Below are 20,693 nucleotides of genomic sequence, written 5' to 3'. Positions count from 1 at the left end.
ACGTCGGGAACGCAAGATCTCCTTCACTGCGTAGACGGCTCCTTCTTCTAGGAGCAGTGGAGGAGGGGGTCCTCTTCGTGGTCAGGCTCTGTGGAGGGAAGAACAGGATCGTGATAGGGTTTCAGGAGTGAACGTGGAATGTAGGGTGAATACGGTAGTGAGAGGGTAATTGTAGTTTTGTAGGTGACGGGGTTAACCTGTTCCACTGGTGAAGGGACCCACAAATCGGGACTTAACTGCGAGAGGGCAGTCGCATGCGTATGTCCCGGGTGGATAGCCACAACCTTTTGTTACGGGTGTGGGTTCTTCAGACCTTCCCTATCGGCGGTTACCTTGCTTCGACGGACTGCCCTCTGCAGATGTTGATGAGCCTCGTCCCAGACTCTCTCGCTCTCCCGGAACCAGTGATCCACTGCGGGGACATCAGATGGTTCGCCATCCCAGGGAAGAGCGGTGGTTGGAAGCCAGGACGCACTGGAATGGCGTGAGTCCGGTGGAGGGTTGCCGCAGTGAATTTTGGGCATATTCTGCCCAGCCCAAATACTGGCTCCAGTTCTGGTGACCACTGCAGAAGGTCCTCAGGAACCGTCCCACCTCCTGAATCTTCCTCTCTGTCTGCCCGTTGGTTTGGGGATGATATCCAGAAGAGAGGCTGACGGCCACACCTAGGAGCTTGAAGAAGGCTTTCCATAGACGTGAGATGAACTGTGGACCTCTGTCCGACACACAATATCTTCTGGAATACCAAATGACCTGAAGACTTGATTAAAGATATTGTCGGCAGTTTCAAAGGCTGTGGGAAGACCTTTCAGAGGATTAGTTTGACAAACTTTGAGAATCTATCTACTATGACTAGAATACAGGTATTACCTTCTGACGAAGGGAGGTCAGTGATAAAGTCCACTCCTAGGTGTGACCAGGACGGTTCGGAATCGGCAAGGGATGGAGCTTTCCAGCGGGTAGATGACGTGGGCTCTTGGATTGGGCACAGTCCTTACAGCCCTGAACATATTGCCTCACATCCCTTGCCATGTTTGGCCACCAGAATCGTTGGGATACTAGCGAGAGAGTATTGTTGATCCCTGGATGTCCAGTGCCTAGCGAGGTATGTAAGGAGTGGATCAGATCTACCCGGTGTTCAGGTGGTATGAACTGCCGATGAGGAGGCATCCGGCGGAGCAGGGGCTTCCGGAGTGGCAACGACTGGAGGAGCGTTCCAGGTGATCGGACAAATGGAGATGTGTTCGGGAAGATCTTCGTTGGGAGTTCTTCATGATCGTGATGCTCGTGTAAACGAGAGAGAGCGTCTGCTCTTAGATTCTTGGGTCCTGGACGATAGGAAATGGAGAAATCAAAACGTGAGAAGAAAAGTGACCATCTGGCTTGACGTGGACATAGTCTCTTGGCCTCTTTGATGTATTGGAGGTTTTTGTGATCTTTGATCACCTGGAACGGATGTTTGGCTCCCTCCAACCAGTGACGCCACTTCTCCAAGGCTAGCTTGATTGCTAGAAGCTCCCTGTCTCCTATGCTGTAATTCTGCTCCGCCGGCTCAACTTCCGAGAGAAATAGGCACAGGGATGCAGTCGGGGCGGTGTATCATGATGTTGTGATACACCGCCCCGACGCCGGTGGTGGATGCGTCCACTTCCACCACGAAAGGAAGATTTGGGTCAGGATGAGTCAGGAGTGGGGCCCTTGTGAACTCCTTCTTAAGAAGGCGGAAGGCCGCGGCTGCTTCTTTGGTCCACTCCAGTCCTTTGGGTTTACCCTTGAGGAGATTAGTGAGAGGTGATAATCCTGCTGTAGTCCTTGATAAACCGTCTATAAAGTTAGCAAACCCAAGAAACCTCTGGAGCTCCTTAATGGAAGTGGGTTCTGACCAGGATAGAACAGCCTCAATTTTTCCCATCCATACGTATACCGGTTTGGTCAATGATGTATCCCAAGAAATGAATCGACTTCTGGTGGAATGAGCATTTCTCCGCTTTGAGGTAGAGGTGATGTTCTCTCAATGTGTGTAGGACCTCCGCAACGTGTTGGCGATGTTCGGCCTCACTCCGGGAGTAATGAGGATGTCATCTATGTACACTATTACACAGTGGTGAAGAAACTCCCGGAGGACTTCATGAATGAAGTTTTGGAATACGGAGGGGGCATTGACCAGACCGTAAGGCATGACCTCATATTCATAGTGGCCAGTAGGGGTCACGAATGCTGTCTTCCATTGGTCCCCCTCACGTATTCTTATCAGATTATACGCGCTGCGGAGGTCCAATTTAGTGAAGACTTTAGCTTCTCGGAGCTGTTCCAAAGCGGCTGGTACCAGAGGAGGGGATATCGGTATTTTACTGTACCGTTATTTAGGACCCTGTAGTCGATGCATGGACGCAGCCCTCCGTCCTTCTTGGCCACAAAGAAGAAGCTTGAGGCGGCTGGTGATTTTGAGTGACGTATGTACCCCTGACTCAGAGCCTCCCTTATGTAATCTTCCATTGCCTGATTCTCTGGAAGCGAGAGCGGGTAGATCCTACCTCTTGGCAACTGGGCATCTGGAACTAGGTCGATCGCGCAGTCCCATGGCCGATGCGGCGGTAGCTGGGAAGCTCTCTTGGGGCAGAAGACATCATGAAAGGAGCTGTACTCCTTAGGAATGTGGATAGACTGCTTCTCAGGAGGGCTCTCGACCGATGTTGCAAACAAGAAATGGGGTTCCGACCTTGAAGAGGGAGATTTGGAAAACAGGCAGGTGTACATCCAGATCCCCATTTCTTTATCTCTCCTGTGCCCCAAGATGATGGGATCGTGCTTCACCAGCCACGGCGCCCTAGAATGATGTCCATATTTGCACCCTCCAGAACCAGAAATTGAATCCTCTCTTGATGTAACAACCCACTTGAAGAAGGATGTCTTCGCATTGTCGATGGATACGGGTCGAAGATCGAGTGCACTGGGTTATCGGTTGTATCTGGTATATATGCGAGGACGCCTCAGTACGGAGGTGGAGTTGACGACAGAGGGATTGGGAGATGAAGTTCCCTGCTGACCCGGAGTCGATGAGGGCTGTGACAAGGAGAGAAATAGAGGCAGTAGTTATTTGTACGGTGGTAGTAGTGGTTTACATTGTTCAATATTCGTACTGAATACACTCACTGAAGTCCGAATGGGACGAAGGGGACACTCCATACGGGTGTGTCCACTGACACCGCAGTATAGACACAGACCCCGGGTCAGCCTCCTCTGTCGTTCCGCTGATGTCAGTCTTCCAGACTCTATTATCATGGGTTCTGGTTCTGGAGAGGCTGTTGACTCAGGCGATTGGAGGAGTGCAGACGAGGGGGTGATGGTGTCCTGTTGATAGGAACGGAGACGATCGGAACATCGGAGAGAATGTTGGATGAATCTCTCCAGACCCATTGTACATCTAATGTGGCCAGTTGGATTCGGAGAGTGGGTTCCAAGCTTCTGTTATGAAGCGGACAGGAGACAGAGGTAAGGAAACGTTAGGGTGTTTATTAAATGACAACAAGGAGCACATGAAGGATAGCCAGGAGGATCAGGAATGATGTTGGGGTCTTTTCCTCCGTGGCTGGGTAACAGGAATACACGAGGATGGACAGCCACACCAGATACAGCTGACAGAGGATGACACAGACTTGGAAGGACTGGAAGACAGGACGATTCGGGAGGACCAGGAAGACTAGGAGGAATACAAAGAGAACAGGTAAGTAAATCGTTTGTTTTAGCTGAGGATGACTACGCTGAGTGGTCGCTCAGTTGTCCGCTTTCGTCGAGACGAGCCCGGACAATGAGCGACTGGAGTGCTGTGCTTTTATCTGGTGCTCGTGAATGTGATGCAGCTGTGTGCTCATTAGAAGTCAGGTGATGGTGATCTTCGTGAGTGGGGGTCGTGAGAGCCTGACCAATCCATGACACAAACAAGTGGATCGACAATGTGAGAAAATTTAAAAGGAAATTGTGCAATAATTTGCCATTTGACTGACAAATGTGGGGAAAAGAAAATGTTTATATGCAAACGTTCCAAATGGCTACAGCTACAATAAAGAATATAATGTTGCCAGTTTCAGAAAAAGGCGATAGGACGGCTAACAGCACACTTGGTAATTGCACTGGACAAAATGTCCAATTGCCAAGATGATTTCCCTTAATACAACAATATGAACAAATAGCAGACTACTACTGGATCTATGGAAGGGGAATAGTACACCTCAACATTCCATTGAAATGGAAAGGGATTTGTACTAGAGTTAAACTAATACAGGAAGTGATAATAACTGATTGAGTTGAAGAGCAAAATGACATACAAAGACAGCAGAATTGGAAGCATCGAGTTAAGAGACAATATACACCTGACTCAGAAGTTCACATTGGCCAACCTAGTGCAATACCAGATGAGTTTAAAACTAGAGATATAGTAAAAGCAGGACTTACTCTAGTATTGGATAATTGCAATGACAATTTTTAGTGGATTAACTACATTTATTACAACCAACAAAGATTTATAAATTACACAAATGATGACGTTAAAGTATTAGGAGAATAATTGGCCCTAACAAATAAAATGGCTTGGTAAATCACTGCACCCTTTGCTGCTCCTATATTCCAAATAATACCGCCTTAGGTGGATCTTTCACTGAAGCCATGCGAAAATTGGAAAATCTGAGGAAAGAAGTAAAAGAGAACGCTGGAGAGGATAAGACTTTAGTGACTAGTTTGCCTCCATATATGGATCATTAGGACAATAGTTGCGATTGGACAATAATTAAGATTGGAATATTCAAAAGAATTGCTATATTTGTTTTTATTCTATTTTGTTGTGTTATCCCTCTTCTCAGATTTATAGCTAAAGCTGCTGCCAAACAGATGGTCGATGTGCGAGTTAATAGAACTGTGCATGACCATGTCTATGAAGTTCTTGGGCCAGATTTGGAACATTTGGATGAGTTTTGAGAACAATTACTACCCTAAATTTCTTTCATCTTTAAGGTCTTAAAAATAATAATAATATAATTCTTTAGCTTTTTACTATGTCATAAAGGCTTTAAATCCCAAAGAGAATGGTTTTAAGCAAGGCATCATCCTAATACAGGAAAATGCAAATAGAATGGACTGAACTGAAAGATTGTGTAATCATTTTAAGACCCGTTTACTAGTATAAAATTCTGTGTTATAGGAGTTCATCAAAGCTGCCGGAGCTGATATCAGATGTACACGAGGAAAGAGGGAAGATGACTATGGGTCAAGGGACACTCCAGAATCCAGCAACAAAGGAGAAGAGAGCAGAATCTACTGGAGGTTTAAAAACCCACTGTCTGCACCAACACCAGACAGTACTCAGAAGTACCTCTGGCGACGTGGGATGAAACATCAGATATAGTTCTTTTACAGGCTTGAATGTTCTGCAAATATTGAGATTTTCTTTGTGTGTTGATTAATTAAGTATATTGTTATATAACCACTCTGTGAGCAAAGCTGACAAAGCATATGTTTTAACATGACTAATAATTGTTGAGTGTTGAACTCCCCAAGAAAGTATTTAGTTAGGGAGAGCAGGATCTTTTACTCCTTCTAAAGCCAAAAGTGGAGGGAGAGGTTTGGTTCCGTTTCTCCTCTGAAGTGCGGCGCAAGGATGCTGACAATTGATAAGGATGTAGATGGGCAACTTTTTTGGTTGCACAAGAATGTTAAAAACTGAGCGAAATGTTAGATTCTTAAGTTGCACTTCAGCGAGGGATTTAGGAAAGGGACTTTTTTTGATAAAGTCCCTGAGGGGGGATTTATAGTGGAACTTTTATTATGTAATCACTATATATAGTGGGACTTTTATTATGTAATTACTATATAATCTGCCACTATTAAAATATAGATTACTATTAAATATACTGTTAAAACTATAGAAAGACTATAGTCAAGTGATGCAGAAGAGACATACAAACATGCAGGGCCTTATAATTGAGGGCCTACAATTGAAGCACAGCAGGTCATTCGCCAAAGTGAGAACATTATGACAGAGCGTATGCAATACATTTAGACAATGTATATGTTGAACAAGACAAAAACAACCCTCGCCAAAATAGCATACATAAGGAGAATCATTTAGAAAGTATGGAAACAACATGATCATATGCAAACACATGATTGTAAGCACATGCTATATGACCTTTAAGATATGTAAAAACAGAAAAAACATACAGCCATTAATTAAAAAGCTAGGATCCTATTGGAGCCGGGAATAGGGTGATGTTAAATCATATCTCATGATACTATGATAAGAAACTGTATATAAACTGTGGGTTTTGGACATTGAGTGGGAGAGAGCTCGATCGACCATCTCTGCTGTAACAATAAACTGCTTCAACTTTACATTTACATTTACATTTAGTCATTTAGCAGACGCTTTTATCCAAGTCGACTTACAAATGAGGACAAGGAAGCAATTTACACAACTATAAGAGCAGCAGGAACAAAGTGCTATAGACAAGTTTCAGGTGTGTAAAAGTCTAAGAAGCAAAACATTAGTAGAATTTTTTTTTTTTTTTTTTTTTTGAGAGAGAGAGAGGGCACAGTGGTATAGCCAGAGAGGCAGTTGCAAGATTATGAAGAAAGTTGCGTTTTAGTCGTTTCTTGAAGACAGCAAGTGACTCTGCTGTTCTGATGTAGTTAGGGAGTTCATTCCACCAACTGGGCAGATTGAATGTGAGAGTTCGGGAAAGTGATTTCTTCCCTCTTGGATGGGAACAACGAGGGCGACGTTCATTCACAGAACGCAAGTTTCTGGAGGGCACATATATCTGCAGAAGTGAGAGCAGATACGAAGGAGCACAGCTAGAGGTCACTTTGTAAGCAAACATCAGAGCTTTGAATTTGATGCGGGCAGCAACTGGCAGCCAGTGCAAACGGGTGAGTAGCGGAGTGACATGTGCTCTTTTGGGTTCAACAAAGACCTTCGTGCTGCTGCGTTTCTGAAGCAGCTGAAGAGGTTTGATAGAACTAGCTGGTAGCCCGGCTAGCAGAGAGTGCAATAGTCCAGTTTGGAGAGGACAAGAGCTTGAACAATGAGTTGAGCAGTGTGTTAGATAGGAAGGGTCGGACCTTTCTGATGTTGTAGAGTGCGAATCTGCAAGATCAGCAAGTTCTAGAAATGTGGTCAGAAAGTTCAGTGGTCATCAATCGTTACTCCAAGGCATTTTTACCATTTTGGATGCAGTGATGGTTGCTCCATCCATCTGGATTGAAAAGTTATGGTGAAGAGTCGGGTTGGCAGAAACTTCAAGCATTTCCGTTTTCATGAGGTTAAGCTGGAGATGATGATCTTTCATCCAGAGTGAAATGTCTGACAGGCAGGCTGAAATGCGAGCTGGAACCGAGGGATCATCAGGTAAAAGAGAGGTATAGCTGGGTGTCATCAGCATAGCAGTGGTAGGAAAAACCATGTTTCTGGATGACTGTTCCTAAAGATGCCGTGTAGATAGAGAAGAGAAGTGGCCCAAGCACAGAGCCCTGAGGTACCCCAGTGTTTAGATGCTGTAGGTTGGACACCTCTCCCCTCCACCAGGAACACCCTGAAGACCTGTCCGAGAGGTAGGAACTGAACCATTGAACTTGAGAACTTCGCAGACCTCAGCCTCTTTTTTGAAAACCTAGAAGATGTTTGTCGAGATCCAGCGCAACTTTCCACTACAGTTTTGAGCCCCACGTTGGGTGTTTGTGTTACCTTTCTCTCTCTCTTTTCGGCAGCTATCATTTGGGTTCAGCCAGCAGACCAAGTGAGACAACGTTCAGCCTTTCTACTACAGGTGGTTGGTGTCTGAGTCTCTGTGGTGCAATCGGTAGTGCGTCGGCTGTTAACTGGAAAGGTTGGTGGTTTGAGCCCACCCAGGGACGAACCAAGGCTTTTTGCTGCCTTGCAACTGCTAACACGTGCACCCGGCAATGATCCTGGGCCACGTGCTGTCTGGCGTTACAAGATGACATCAGGATTAAGCAGAAGTTTGTTGTCCAGTGCCTCTATTGGCCAAGTTACTTATTCCAGTTGATTTAAAATCAGCATCAAACTTTACACAGGTAGGGAAGGTATTGATAAAAACAGTGACTTTCTCTCGAAGGAGCATCTCACAAGCCCGCCAAGCTCAGTGGTAGTGCATGAGACTCTTAATCTCAGGGTTGTGGGTTCAAGCCCCATGTTGGGCGTTTCCTGTTTACCTTTTCTCTCTCTTCCTTTTTCGGCAGCTTTCATTTGCATTCTTCGAGCATACCTATTGAGACAAAGTTTAGCATTTCTACTACAGTTGGATTGCTCTCTAAGCCTCTGTGGTGCAATCGTTTAGCGCGTTTGGCTGTTAACCGAAAGGTTGGTCATTCGAGCCTACCCAGGGACGATCGAAGGCTTTTGCTGCCTTGCAACTGCTAACACGTGCACCAGGCAATGATCCTGGGCCACGTGCTGTCTGGCGTAACAAGATGACATCAGGATTTAGCAGAAGTTTGTTGTCCAGTGCCTATTGGCCAAGTTACTTATTCCAGTTGATTTAAAATAAGCATCAAACTTTACACAGGTAGGGAAGGTGTTGATCAAAACGTGGCTAGAATGAGTGTCTCACAAGCCCGGTTAGCTCAGTCGGGAGAGGCATGAGACACTTAATCTCAGTGACGTGGGTTCGAGCCTCACATTGGGTGTTTCTGTTACCTTTCTCTCTCTCTGTTTCGGCAGCTTTCGTTGGCTTCATGCCAGCAGACTAAGTGAGATAATGTTCAGCGTTTCTACTACAGTGGTTTGGTTTCTAAGTCTCTGTGGCGCAATCGGTTAGCGCGTTCGCTGTTAACCGAAAGGTTGGTGGTTCGAGCCACCCAGGGACGAACGAAGGCTTTGCTGCCTTGCAACTGCTAACAAGTGCAACCGGGCAATGATCCTGGGCCACGTGCTGTCTGGCGTTACAAGATGACGTCAGGATTTAGCAGAAGTTTGTTGTCCAGGTGGCCTGGATCGGCCAAGTTACTTATCAAGTTTACTTGGAATGAATGTATCAAAATCCGTCTAGCTCAGTCGGTAGAGCATGAGACTCTTAATCTCAGTGTCGTGGGTTCGAGCCCCACGTGGGCGTTTCTGTTACTTTTCTCACTCTCTCTTTTCGGCCAGCTTTCATTTGGATTCTTCGAGCATACCTATTGAGACAAAGTTCAGCATTTCTACTACAGTTGCAATGCTCTCTAAGTCTCTGTGGCGCAATCGTTTGCGAGTTCAGCTGTTAACTGAAAAGTGTTGCTTTGAGCCCACCCATGGGACGAACCAAGGCTTTTGCTGCCTGGCAACTGCTAACAACGTGCACCGGGCAATGATCCTGGGCCACGTGCTGTCTGGCGTTACAAGATGACTTCAGGATTTAGCAGAAGTTTGTTGTCCAGTACCTGTATTGGCCATTTTTTTGATTCCAGTTGACTTAAAAACACCATTACACTTTACACAGGTAGGGAAGGTATTGATCAAAACAGTGACTTTCTCTTGAATGAGCATCTCACAAGCCCTGTCTGGCGTTACACGATGACATCAAGATTAAGCAGAAGTTTGTTGTCGCAGTGCCTCTATTGCCAAGTTACTTGTTCCAGTTGACTTAAAATCAGCATCAAACTTTACAACAGGTAGTGAAGGTATTGATCAAAACAGTGACTAGAATGAGTGTCTCACAAGCCCGACATTTCTACCACAGTTGGTTTTGTGTCTAAGTCTCTGTGGCGCAATCGGTTAGCGCGTTCGGCTGTTAACTGAAAGGTTGGTGGTTCGACCCCACCCAGGGACGAACGAAGGCTTTTGCTGCCTTGCAACTGCTAACACGTGCACCGGGCAATGATCCTGGGCCACGTGCTGTCTGGCGTTACAAGATGACATCAGGATTTAGCAGAAGTTTGTTGTCTAGTGCCTGGATCGGCCAAGTTACTTATGCCAGTTTACTTCGAGTGAATGTATCAGAAGCCCGGCTAGCTCAGTCGGTAGAGCATGAGACTCTTAATCTCAGGGTCGTGGGTTCGAGCCCCACGCTGGGCGTTTCTGTTACTTTTCTCTCTCTCTCTTTTCGGCAGCTTTCATTTGGATTCTTCGAGCATACCTATTGAGACAAAGTTCAGCATTTCTACTACAGTTGCAATGCTCTCTAAGTCTCTGTGACGCAATCGGTTAGCGAGTTCAGCTGTTAACTGAAAGGTTGTTGCTTTGAGCCCACCCAGGGACGAACCAAGGCTTTTGCTGCCTTGCAACTGCTAACACGTGTGCCGGGCAATGATCCTGGGCCACGTGCTGTCTGGCGTTACAAGATGACATCAGGATTTAACAGAAGTTTGTTGTCTAGTGCCTAGGTCGGCCATGTTACTTGTTCCAGTTGACTTAAAAACACCATTACACTTTACACAGGTAGGGAAGGTATTGATCAAAACAGTGACTTTCCTTGAATGAGCATCTCACAAGCCCTGTCTGGCAGTACAAGATGACATCAAGATTAAGCAGAAGTTTGTTGTCCAGTGCCTCTATTGGCCAAGTTTACTTATTCCAGTTGATTTAAAATCAGCATCAAACTTTACACAGGTAGGGAAGGTATTGATCAAAACAGTGACTAGAATGAGTGTCTCACAAGCCCGACTAGCTCAGGTGGGAGAAGCATGAGACACTTAATCTCAGTGATGTGTGTTTGAGCCCCATCTTGGGTGTTTCTGTTACCTTTCTCTCTCTCTTTTCGGCAGCTTTCATTTGGATTCATCTAGCAGACCAAGTGAGACAAAGTTCAGCGTTTCTACTACAGTTGGTTTGGTGTCTGAGTCTCTGTGGCGCAATCGGTTCGCGCGTTCGGCTGTTAACCGAAAGGTTGGTGGTTCGAGCCCACCCAGGGACGAACCAAGGCTTTTGCTGCCTTGCAACTGCTAACACGTGTTGCCGGGCAATGATCCTGGGCCACGTGCTGTCTGGCGTTACAAGATGACATCAGGATTTAACAGAAGTTTGTTGTCCAGTGCCTAGGTCGGCCAAGTTACTTGTTCCAGTTGACTTAAAATCAGTATCAAACTTTACACAGGTAGTGAAGGTATTGATCAAACAGTGCCTAGAATGAGTTTCTCGCAAGGCCCGGCTAGCTCAGGTGGGAGAGCATGAGGACACTTAGTCTCAGTGACCTGGGTTTGAGCCCCATGTTGGGTGATTCTGTTACCTTTCTCTCTCTCTTTTCGGCAGCTTTCATTTGGGTTCATCCAGCAGACCAAGTGAGACAAAGTTCAGGCATTTCTACCACAGTTGGTATGGTTAGCCTGAGTCTCTGTGTCACAATCGGTTAGCGTGTTCGGCTGTTAACCGAAAGGTTGTTGCTTTGAGCCCATCCAGGGACAAACGAAGGCTTTTGCTGCCTTGCAACTGCTAACACGTGCACCGGGCAATGATCCTGGGCCACGTGCTGTCTGGCGTTACAAGATGACATCAGGATTTAGCAGAAGTTTGTTGTCCAGTACCTGTATTGGCCAATTTTTTTATTCCAGTTGACTTAAAAACACCATTATACTTTACACAGGTAGGGAAGGTATTGATCAAAACAGTGGCTAGAATGAGCGTCTCACAAGCCCGGCTAGGTCAGTCGGGAGAGCATGAGACACTTAATCTCAGTGACGTGGGTTCGAGCCTCACGTTGGGTGTTTCTGTTACCTTTCTCTCTCTCTTTTCGGCAGCTTTCATTTGGCTTCATCCAGCAGACTAAGTGAGACAAAGTTCAGCATTTCTACTACAGTTGGTTTGGTGTCTAAGTCTCTGTGGTGCAATCGGTTAGCGCATTCGGCTGTTAACCGAAAGGTTGGTGGTTCGAGCCCACCCAGGGACGAACGAAGGCTTTTGCTGCCTTGCAACTGCTAACACGTGCACCGGGCAATGATCCTGGGCCATGTGCTGTCTGGCGTTACAAGATGACATCAGGATTTAGCAGAAGTTTGTTGTCCAGTGCCTGGATCGGCCAAGTTACTTATGCCAGTTTACTTAGGACGAATGTATCAGAAGCCAGCTTAGCTCAGTCGGTAGAGCATGACACTCTTAATCTCAGGGTCGTGGGTTCGAGCCCCACGTTGGGCGTTTCTGTTACTTTCTCTCTCTCTCTTTTTTGGCAGCTTTCATTTGGATTCTTCGAGCATACCTATTGAGACAAGTTCAGCATTTCTACTACAGTTGCAATGCTCTCTAAGTCTCTGTGGCGCAATCGGTTAGCGAGTTTAGCTGTTAACTGAAAGGTTGTTGCTTTGAGCCCACCCAGGGAAGAACCAAGGCTTTTGCTGCCTTGCAACTGCTAACACGTGCGCCGGGCAATGATCCTGGGCCACGTGCTGTCTGGCGTTACAAGATGACATCAGGATTTAGCAGAAGTTTGTTGTCCAGTGCCTAGGTCGGCCAAGTTACTTGTTCCAGTTGACTTAAAATCAGCATCAAACTTTACACAGGTAGTGAAGGTATTGATCAAAACAGTGCCTAGAATGAGTGTCTCACAAGCCCGGCTAGCTCAGGTGGGAGAGCATGAGACACTTAATCTCAGTGACCTGGGTTTGAGCCCCACGTTGGGTGTTTCTGTTACCTTTCTCTCTCTCTTTTTGGCAGCTTTCATTTGGGTTCATCCAGCAGACCAAGTGAGACAAAGTTCAGCATTTCTACCACAGTTGGTATGGTTAGTCTGAGTCTCTGTGTCACAATCGGTTAGCGCGATCGGCTGTTAACTGAAAGGTTGTTGCTTTGAGCCCATCCAGGGACGAACGAAGCCTTTTGCTGCCTTGCAACTGCTAACACAAGCACCGGGCAATGATCCTGGGCCACGTGCTGTCTGGCGTTACAAGATGACATCAGGATTTAGCAGAAGTTTGTTGTCTAGTGCCTGGATCGGCCAAGTTACTTATGCCAGTTTACTTAGAATGACTGTATCAGAAGCCTGGCTAGCTCAGTCAGTAGAGCATGAGACTCTTAATCTCAGGGTCGTGGGTTCGACCCCTACGTTGGGCATTCCTGTTACTTTTCTCACTCTCTCTTTTCAGCAGCTTTATTTGGATTCTTCGAGCATACCTATTGAGACAAAGTTCAGCATTTCTACTACAGTTGCAATGCTCTCTAAGTCTCTGTGGCGCAAACGGTTTTCGAGTTCAGCTGTTAACTGAAAGGTTGTTGCATTGAGCCCACCCAGGGACGAACCAAGGCATTTGCTGCCTTGCAACTGCTAACACGTGTGCCGGGCAATGATCCTGGGCCACGTGCTCTCTGGCGTTACAAGATGACATCAGGATTTAACAGAAGTTTGTTGTCTAGTGCCTAGGTCGGCCAAGTTACTTGTTCCAGTTGACTTAAAAACACCATTACACTTTACACAGGTAGGGAAGGTATTGATCAAAACAGTGACTTTCTCTTGAATGAGCATCTCACAAGCCCTGTCTGGCAGTACAAGATGACATCAAGATTAAGCAGAAGTTTGTTGTCCAGTGCCTCTATTGGCCAAGTTACTTATTCCAGTTGATTTAAAATCAGCATCAAACTTTACACAGGTAGGGAAGGTATTGATCAAAACAGTGACTAGAATGAGTGTCTCACAAGCCCGACTAGCTCAGGTGGGAGAGCATGAGACACTTAATCTCAGTGACGTGTGTTTGAGCCCCATCTTGGGTGTTACTGTTACCTTTCTCTCTCTCTTTTCGGCAGCTTTCATTTGGATTCATCTAGCAGACCAAGTGAGACAAAGTTCAGCGTTTCTACTACAGTTCGTTTGGTGTCTGAGTCTCTGTGGCGCAATCGGTTAGCGCGTTCGGCTGTTAACCGAAAGGTTGGTGGTTCGAGCCCACCCAGGGACGAACCAAGGCTTTTGCTGCCTTGCAACTGCTAACACGTGTGCCGGGCAATGATCCTGGGCCACGTGCTGTCTGGCGTTACAAGATGACATCAGGATTTAACAGAAGTTTGTTGTCCAGTGCCTAGGTCGGCCAAGTTACTTGTTCCAGTTGACTTAAAATCAGTATCAAACTTTACACAGGTAGTGAAGGTATTGATCAAAACAGTGCCTAGAATGAGTTTCTCACAAGCCCGGCTAGCTCAGGTGGGGAGAGCATGAGACACTTAGTCTCAGTGACCTGGGTTTGAGCCCCATGTTGGGTGATTCTGTTACCTTTCTCTCTCTCTTTTCGGCAGCTTTCATTTGGGTTCATCCAGCAGACCAAGTGAGACAAAGTTCAGCATTTCTACCACAGTTGGTATGGTTAGTCTGAGTCTCTGTGTCACAATCGGTTAGCGCGTTTGGCTGTTAACCGAAAGGTTGTTGCTTTGAGCCCATCCAGGGACAAACGAAGGCTTTTGCTGCCTTGCAACTGCTAACACGTGCACCGGGCAATGATCCTGGGCCACGTGCTGTCTGGCGTTACAAGATGACATCAGGATTTAGCAGAAGTTTGTTGTCTAGTGCCTGGATCGGCCAAGTTACTTATGCCAGTTTACTTAGAATGACTGTATCAGAAGCCCGGCTAGCTCAGTCGGTAGAGCATGAGACTCTTAATCTCAGGGTCGTGGGTTCGACCCCTACGTTGGGCGTTTCTGTTACTTTTCTCACTCTCTCTTTTCAGCAGCTTTATTTGGATTCTTCGAGCATACCTATTGAGACAAAGTTCAGCATTTCTACTACAGTTGCAATGCTCTCTAAGTCTCTGTGGCGCAAACGGTTTTTGAGTTCAGCTGTTAACTGAAAGGTTGTTGCATTGAGCCCACCCAGGGACGAACCAAGGCTTTTGCTGCCTTGCAACTGCTAACACGTGTGCCGGGCAATGATCCTGGGCCACGTGCTCTCTGGCGTTACAAGATGACATCAGGATTTAACAGAAGTTTGCTGTCTAGTGCCTAGGTCGGCCAAGTTACTTGTTCCAGTTGACTTAAAAACACCATTACACTTTACACAGGTAGGGAAGGTATTGATCAAAACAGTGACTTTCTCTTGAATGAGCATCTCACAAGCCCTGTCTGGCAGTACAAGATGACATCAAGATTAAGCAGAAGTTTGTTGTCCAGTGCCTCTATTGGCCAAGTTACTTATTCCAGTTGATTTAAAATCAGCATCAAACTTTACACAGGTAGGGAAGGTATTGATCAAAACAGTGACTAGAATGAGTGTCTCACAAGCCCGACTAGCTCAGGTGGGAGAGCATGAGACACTTAATCTCAGTGACGTGTGTTTGAGCCCCATGTTGGGTGTTTCTGTTACCTTTCTCTCTCTCTTTTCGGCAGCTTTCATTTAGATTCATCTAGCAGACCAAGTGAGACAAAGTTCAGCTTTTCTACTACAGTTGGTTTGGTGTCTGAGTCTCTGTGGTGCAATCGGTTAGCGCGTTTGGCTGTTAACCGAAAGGTTGGTGGTTCAAGCCCACCCAGGGACGAACCAAGGCTTTTGCTGCCTTGCAACTGCTAACACGTGTGCCGGGCAATAATCCTGGGCCACGTGCTGTCTGGCGTTACAAGATGACATCAGGATTTAACAGAAGTTTGTTGTCCAGTGCCTAGGTCGGCCAAGTTACTTGTTCCAGTTGACTTAAAATCAGCATCAAACTTTACACAGGTAGTGAAGGTATTGATCAAAACAGTGCCTAGAATGAGTTTCTCACAAGCCTGGCTTAGGGTGTAAGAGGTCCCGGGTTCAAATCCCAGACAAGCCCTGCGCCTGTCATAGACAAAGTAGCAGAGCTGTGTTATCTGTAGCAGCTTTTGCTGTGACTTTAGTTAATGAACATTTAGTCGACTTCTGATCTCAGTCAGTCTAACATGTACACTTATTCAGACAAAAAAAGGAGCAGTAATGATTCGGTTCTAAGATTTGTTTATGGATCTCAAACAACCCACCAGCTTTATATGTAAGTACCGTTTTAATGACATGCAAACACATCTCAAGAAGGTTTTCACAGCTAGCGTGTTTCATCCACAAACATTGCTACCATATTGAAGTGAGACCTTCAAAGACAACCCAGATGGGACTTGAACCCACAATCCCAAGCTTCGAAGGCTGATGCCTTATCCATTAGGCCACTGGGTCAACACTAGCCTTTGTCATATCTGATGTATGGCTCAGGAAGTTCTTGTTACTCAGAAAACAGTACTTTAGGATCCCTATGCCATATTGCATTCAGACGATCTGGTGTGTACACCTAATGACACAACAGCTTCTCTGAGGAGTTTTCCATTGTCATGTCTTTTTGACCTAAGGGTATGAACCTAGCTTTTTAAAGGTAACATTGGATTGTCTTGCACAGTCAACTTAAAAGGAACTGCATCAAAGACAACCCAGTTGGTACTTTAAACCAACAATCCCCTGCTTTGAAGGCTGGTGCCTTATCCATTAGGCCACTGGACTGTTTTATACTTACTGTGAACTGTAATATGCCTCCAGGGAGTTGCTGACACACGTAACAAAAACAACATGAACAAAGAGTAGAGTGGATCGGTCTCACAGAATTTTTTGTGGCACTGCAGACTGCTTCTACAGGGCTCGTTGGTCTAGGGGTATGATTCTCGCTTTGGGTGCGAGAGGTCCCGGGTTCAAATCCCGGACGAGCCCTACGACAGTCAGAGAAAAAGCAGTGGTGCTGTGCTATCCAAGGTGTTTCTATGTTAACCGTAGCAGCTTTTGCTGTGAGTTTAGTTAATGAACATTTAGTGGACTTCTGATCTAAATCAGTCTAACATGTACAATTATACAGACAAAAAAAGGAGCGGCAATGATTCGGTTGTTAGTTTTGTTTATGGATCTTGAACAACCCACTAGCTTTATATGTAAGCACCATTTTTGTCTTTGTACACAGTCTCTTCTCTGTAGACACCATGCAGGATTCAAAATGGCCTTTCGTGTTAGGTATCTCGTTACCCTTTTAGTCATAATAGGTAATATGCATGGCAATGCAGGAAGTTAATGACATGCAAACACATCTCAAGAAGGTTTTCACAGCTACCGTGTTTCATCCACCAAACATTGCTCCCAAATTGAAGTGAGACCTTCAAAGACAACCCAGATGGGACTTGAACCAACAATCCCAAGCCCCGGAGGCTGATGCCTCGAAGTGTGCAGCAAGTCTGAGAATTCGAAGCTAACTATTGTCCTCAGATCATCACGCCTAAGTTTTGAGAAGACCAGTCGGAATTGTTTCAGACAACTTAAATGTAACCCAACAAAGACAACCCAGATGGGACTTGAACCCACAATCCCCAGCTTCGAAGGCTGATGCCTTATCCATTAGGCCACTGGGTCAACACTACCCTTTGTCATATCTGATGTATAGCTCAGGAAGTTCTTGTAACTCAGAAAAACAGTACTTTAGGATCCCTATGCCATATTGCATTCAGACGATCTGGTGTGTACACCTAATGACAAAACAGCTTATCTGAGGAGTTTTCTATTGTCATGTCTTTTTGACCTAAGGGTATGTACCTAGCTTTTTAAAGGTAACACTGGATTGTCCTGCACAGTCAACTTAAAAGGAATTGCATCAAAGACAACCCAGTTGGTACTTTAAACCCACAATGCCCAGCTTCGAAGGCTGGTGCCTTATCCATTAGGCCACTGGGCTGTTTTTATTGCCTGTGAACTGTAATATGCCTCCAGGGAGTTGCTGACACACATAACAAAAACAACATGAAAAAAGAGTAGATTGGATCGGTCTCACAGAATTTTTTGTGGCACTGCAGGTTGCATCTACGGGGCTCGTTGGTCTAGGGGTATGATTCTCGCTTAGGGTGCGAGAGGTCCCGGGTTCAAATCCCGGATGAGCCCTATGCGTGTCATAGAAAAAGAGGCGGAGCTCTGTTCACTTTGATGTTTCTATGTTAATTGTAGCAGCTTTTGCTGTGACTTTAGTTAATGAACATTTAGTGGACTTCTGATCTAAATCAGTCTAACATGTACAATTATACAGACAAAAAAAAGGAGCGGCAATGATTCGGTTCTTAGATTTGTTTATGGATCTTGAACAACCCACCAGCTTTATATGTAAGCACCATTTTTGTCTTTGTACACAGTCTCTTCTCTGTAGGCACCATGCAGGATTCAAAATGGCCTTTCGCGTTAGGTATCTCGTTACCCTTTTAGTCATAACAGGTAATATGCATGGCAATGCAGGAAGGTAATGACATGCAAACACATCTCAAGAAGGTTTTCACAGCTACCGTGTTTCATCCACCAAACATTGCTCCCAAATTGAAGTGAGACCTTCAAAGACAACCCAAATGGGACTTAAACCAACAATCCCAAGCTCCGGAGGCTGATGCCTTATCCAGTAGGCCACTGGGCCATTTTGCCAATCATTTGTCATGGATTTTTTGTATGCCTTCAACAAGATGCCAACGCATGGAAAACTGCACTTTAGGATCTCGATGCCAGTTTGCATTCCGTCAAATAAGATGTGTGCAACTAATGGACAAACATTTTCTTTGTGCAATCATTAACATTCGGGTCTCATTGGTCCTGGGGTATGGTTCTCGCGTATGGTGTGACTGGTCTTGAGTTTCAAATTCCAGACAAGGCCACTCTCATTAACTTGCAATCACAACCTTTCTGCAGCTATTTTCTTGTTTGCATTTTATCATCATCCACCTAACATGAGACCATTAGTTGAAAGCCACGGGGTACTTGAAGTCAAGATCTCCATTACCAAAGCTTAGCAGAACCTTTTAGGTTTGTAACGTGACAGTGAGATTCAAGCAAGTTTGGATGAATCTTATTTGAAGTGTGCAGCTAGTCTGAGAATTCGAAGCTAACTATTGTCCTCAGATCATCACGCCTAAGTTTTGAGAAGACCAGTCGGAATTGTTTCACACAACTTAAATGTAACCCAACAAAGACAACGCAGATGGGACTTGAACCCACAATCCCCAGCTTCAAAGGCTGATGCCTTATCCATTAGGCCACTGGGTAAACACTAGCTTTTGTCATATCTGATGTATGGCTCAGGAAGTTCTTGTAACTCAGAAAACAGTACTTTAGGATCCCTATGCCATATTGCATTCAGACGATCTGGTGTGTACACCTAATGACAAAACAGCTCCTCTGAGGAGTTTTCCATTGTCATGTCTTTTTGACCTAAGGGTATGAACCTAGCTTTTTAAAGGTAACACTGGATTGTCTTGCACAGTCAACTTAAAAGGAATTGCATCAAAGACAACCCAGTTGGTACTTTAAACCCACAATCCCCAGCTTCGAAGGCTGGTGCCTTATCCATTAAGCCACTGGGCTGTTTTATACTGCCTGTGAACTGTAATATGCCTCCAGGGAGTTGCTGACACACGGAACAAAAAGAACATGAACAAAGTGTAGAGTGGATCGGTCTCACAGAATTTTTTGTGGCACTGCAGACTGCTTCTACAGGGCTCGTTGGTCTAGGGGTATGATTCTCGCTTCGGGGTGCGAGAGGTCCCGGGTTCAAATCCCGGACGAGCCCTATGAATGTCATAGAAAAAGCAGTGGTGCTGTGCTATCTATGGTGTTTCTATGTTAATTGTAGCAGCTTTGACATTAGTTAATAAACATTTAGTGGACTTCTGATCTAAATCAGTCTAACATGTACAATTATACAGACAAAAAAAGGAGCGGCAATGATTCGGTTGTTAGATTTGTTTATGGATCTTGAACAACCCACCAACTTTATATGTAAGCACCATTTTTGTCTTTGTACACAGTTTCTTCTCTGTAGGCACCATGCAGGATTCAAAATGGCCTTTCGCGTTAGGTATCTCGTTACCCTTTTAGTCATAACAGGTAATATGCATGGCAATGCAGGAAGGTAATGACATGCAAACACAACTCAAGAAGGTTTTCACAGCTACCGTGTTTCATCCACCAAACATTGCTCCCAAATTGAAGTGAGACCTTCAAAGACAACCCAGATGGGACTTGAACCAACAATCCCAAGCCCCGGAGGCTGATGCCTTATCCATTAGGCCACTGGGCCATTTCGCCAATCATTTGTCATGGATTTTTTTGTATGCCTTCAACAAGATCCCAACGCATGGAAAACTGCACTTTAGGATCTCGATGCCAGTTTGCATTCTGTCAAATAAGATGTGTGCAACTAATGGACAAACATTTTCTTTGTGCAATCATCCACATTCGGGTCTCATTGGTCCTGGGGTATGGTTCTCGCGTATGGTGTGACTGGTCTTGAGTTTCAAATTCCAGACAAGGCCACTCTCATTAACTTGCAATCACAACCTTTCTGCAGCTATTTTCTTGTTTGCATTTCATCATCATCCACCTAACATGAGACCATTAGTTGAAAGCCACGGGGTACTTGAAGTCAAGATCTCCATTCCCAAAGCTTAGCAGAACCTTTTAGCTTTGTAACGTGACAGTGAGATTCAAGCAAGATTGGATGAATCTTATTTGAAGTGTGCAGCAAGCCTGAGAACTCGAAGCTAACAATTGTCCTCAGATCATCGCGCCTAAGTTTTGAGAAGACCAGTCGGAATTGTTTCAAACAACTTAAATGTAACCCAACAAAGACAACCCAGATGGGACTTGAACCCACAATCCCCAGCTTCGAAGGCTGATGCCTTATCCATTAGGCCACTAGGTCAACACTAGCCTTTAACATATCTGATGAATGGCTCAGGAAGTTCTTGTAACTCAGAAAACAGTACTTTAGGATCCCTATGCCATATTGCA

General features: G+C 45.4%; 12 non-coding genes across 12 annotated transcripts; 9 read left to right on the top strand and 3 right to left on the bottom strand.

Annotated features, from left to right (window-relative positions):
* The first annotated feature begins 9,741 nt into the window (after window positions 1-9,741).
* trnan-guu (transfer RNA asparagine (anticodon GUU)) lies at window positions 9,742-9,815 on the top strand. Its single transcript has one exon. It is a non-coding gene; the product is annotated as a tRNA-Asn (tRNA).
* A 172-nt stretch (window positions 9,816-9,987) lies between these two features.
* Window positions 9,988-10,060, top strand: trnak-cuu (transfer RNA lysine (anticodon CUU)). The gene has a single exon. It is a non-coding gene; the product is annotated as a tRNA-Lys (tRNA).
* Window positions 10,061-10,824: 764 nt separating this feature from the next.
* Window positions 10,825-10,898, top strand: trnan-guu (transfer RNA asparagine (anticodon GUU)). The gene has a single exon. It is a non-coding gene; the product is annotated as a tRNA-Asn (tRNA).
* An 895-nt stretch (window positions 10,899-11,793) lies between these two features.
* On the top strand, window positions 11,794-11,867 carry trnan-guu (transfer RNA asparagine (anticodon GUU)). Its single transcript has one exon. It is a non-coding gene; the product is annotated as a tRNA-Asn (tRNA).
* Window positions 11,868-13,786: 1,919 nt separating this feature from the next.
* On the top strand, window positions 13,787-13,860 carry trnan-guu (transfer RNA asparagine (anticodon GUU)). The gene has a single exon. It is a non-coding gene; the product is annotated as a tRNA-Asn (tRNA).
* Window positions 13,861-14,517: 657 nt separating this feature from the next.
* trnak-cuu (transfer RNA lysine (anticodon CUU)) lies at window positions 14,518-14,590 on the top strand. Its single transcript has one exon. It is a non-coding gene; the product is annotated as a tRNA-Lys (tRNA).
* A 1,413-nt stretch (window positions 14,591-16,003) lies between these two features.
* trnar-ucg (transfer RNA arginine (anticodon UCG)) lies at window positions 16,004-16,076 on the bottom strand. The gene has a single exon. It is a non-coding gene; the product is annotated as a tRNA-Arg (tRNA).
* A 450-nt stretch (window positions 16,077-16,526) lies between these two features.
* Window positions 16,527-16,598, top strand: trnap-ugg (transfer RNA proline (anticodon UGG)). The gene has a single exon. It is a non-coding gene; the product is annotated as a tRNA-Pro (tRNA).
* A 614-nt stretch (window positions 16,599-17,212) lies between these two features.
* On the bottom strand, window positions 17,213-17,285 carry trnar-ucg (transfer RNA arginine (anticodon UCG)). Its single transcript has one exon. It is a non-coding gene; the product is annotated as a tRNA-Arg (tRNA).
* Window positions 17,286-17,735: 450 nt separating this feature from the next.
* trnap-agg (transfer RNA proline (anticodon AGG)) lies at window positions 17,736-17,807 on the top strand. Its single transcript has one exon. It is a non-coding gene; the product is annotated as a tRNA-Pro (tRNA).
* A 1,590-nt stretch (window positions 17,808-19,397) lies between these two features.
* trnap-cgg (transfer RNA proline (anticodon CGG)) lies at window positions 19,398-19,470 on the top strand. Its single transcript has one exon. It is a non-coding gene; the product is annotated as a tRNA-Pro (tRNA).
* A 1,061-nt stretch (window positions 19,471-20,531) lies between these two features.
* trnar-ucg (transfer RNA arginine (anticodon UCG)) lies at window positions 20,532-20,604 on the bottom strand. Its single transcript has one exon. It is a non-coding gene; the product is annotated as a tRNA-Arg (tRNA).
* Window positions 20,605-20,693: the final 89 nt, after the last annotated feature.

This window comes from Danio aesculapii, chromosome 4, assembly GCF_903798145.1.
Source record: "Danio aesculapii chromosome 4, fDanAes4.1, whole genome shotgun sequence".
NCBI lineage: Eukaryota > Metazoa > Chordata > Actinopteri > Cypriniformes > Danionidae > Danio > Danio aesculapii.
This window is presented reverse-complemented; position numbering and strand designations above follow the sequence as displayed.